Genomic DNA, 1,753 nt, shown 5'->3' with positions numbered 1-1,753 from the left:
ACTGTCTCACGAAAGTAAGGTGGAAAGGGATAAAAAACACTGATACTAAATCTAGCCTCAACATGTGCACACATAGGTCCATTCTCTCCATTATCTATTCAATATGGTACTTGACAGTTTAGCTAGAGCAATAAGACAACTAAAAGAGATCAAGGGCATAAAAATTGGAAAGGAAGAAGTCAAAATATTGCTATTCACAGATGACATGTTAGTATACATAAATGACCCCCAAAATTCTACCAGAGGAGTCCTACAGCTGATAAATACTCCCAGAGAAGTGGCTGGATACCAAAGGGTGTGTGTGACAAAGGCTTTCCATGGGCAGTGCCCAACCAAATCATACTTGGCCAACCAATGGCGCTGTTTCTGAGCACTTAAGCACTGGAGGGAGGGTTGGGACCCAGATGTTCATGGGCTGTGGGGGCCACATGCCCTCACCTCTTAGCCTAGTCTATATTCCTAAGTAATTTTTCATCCAACTTGTATAATTATCCAAACAAGCCTGTGAGTTCATACCTTCGATTTTCTACAGAACAGCTACCCAGATTTAAAGCTACATGCAAAAATGTCATAATTGGTTAGAAAAATTGCAGCCCTGTAGAGGGAAAGTGTATGAAGCTGATTTTAAGGGAGAATAAAAAACGTACAAAGAAGCCATGAAAGAGTTTAAAGAATAGCTAGTGCCAAGTCAGTTGATGTCTTTTGAGAAAGAAGTCAGGCAAAAATGTTTAAAAAAAGAAAGCATTAATAAAAATGAGAGAATTTTTTTGCTTGAAAATCCTTGATCGGCATACAGCATTTACATATCTGAAAGCTTCCTGGAGGCTCAGGGAAAACTGAGGACTATGAATCAGGCTTGGAAAAAGCTGTCTAATGATGAAAAGGAGGCATATATTCAGCGTGTTAAAGATGATAGAATTCGTTATGATAACAAAATGAAGTCTTGGGAAGAGCAAATGCCTGAAATCGGATGAAGTGTGAAATGGTCAGGAGACATCACTGAGAATTAAGATAGAAGACAGAAAAAAAAGATAGAATATGGAGCTGTCTTTGTGATTAGGCACAAGAAACCTATTAAGTTTCAATGCCTTACATTTATCCTTAGAAAGGATATAAAGGTGGTTAACATTTGATATTCAGTTCCTTTTCTCATAGCCCATGGACTTCTGCCTGTTGAATAAATTTCTGTTAGTATTTTGCGTCCTGACAGTGGAGCATCATACTAAGTTCTGCCTTTTGTTGAGAAATGGAGTTGAGACTGTCCATACATCTACATTTTGTGGTGAATCATTCTGCATTTGATGGGGGTAGATAGAATGTGAAGTGACTTTTACACTGGTGACAGTTATGTGTGGTTTTGTGAAGTTTTTATACTGATGACAGTTACATGTGAATGTGTCCCTTTGTGTTCTGGGGCCAGAGCTGCTTTTACAGCTGTGGCTGTTAGGATTCTGCTTCAGTCCACCTACCTATGATGTCATTGCTTACCTGCTATGGGGTGTGGCCCTGCCCAGGGCCATATAAAAGGACAAACCATCCACTGGCCCTCTCTCTACTCCTCCCACCCTCTCTCTCTTCTCACACTTCTCTCTCTCTCTCTCTCTCTCAGATACCCCTCCCCCCTTTGCTTCTCTTGCCATGCTCATTTAATAAATGCTGTATAACATAATATCTGGTACCTTGAATCTATCATTATCTTATTTTTATATATAAAAGTGGCAGAGCTATGAAGTAACTGCATTTTCAAAGATGC

General features: G+C 39.6%; 1 pseudogene; it reads left to right on the top strand.

Annotated features, from left to right (window-relative positions):
• The first annotated feature begins 404 nt into the window (after positions 1-404).
• On the top strand, positions 405-974 carry LOC127185399 (transcription factor A, mitochondrial-like; annotated as a pseudogene).
• Positions 975-1,753: the final 779 nt, after the last annotated feature.

The sequence above is a fragment of the Acomys russatus genome, chromosome X, assembly GCF_903995435.1.
Source record: "Acomys russatus chromosome X, mAcoRus1.1, whole genome shotgun sequence".
NCBI classification, from domain to species: domain Eukaryota; kingdom Metazoa; phylum Chordata; class Mammalia; order Rodentia; family Muridae; genus Acomys; species Acomys russatus.
This window is presented reverse-complemented; position numbering and strand designations above follow the sequence as displayed.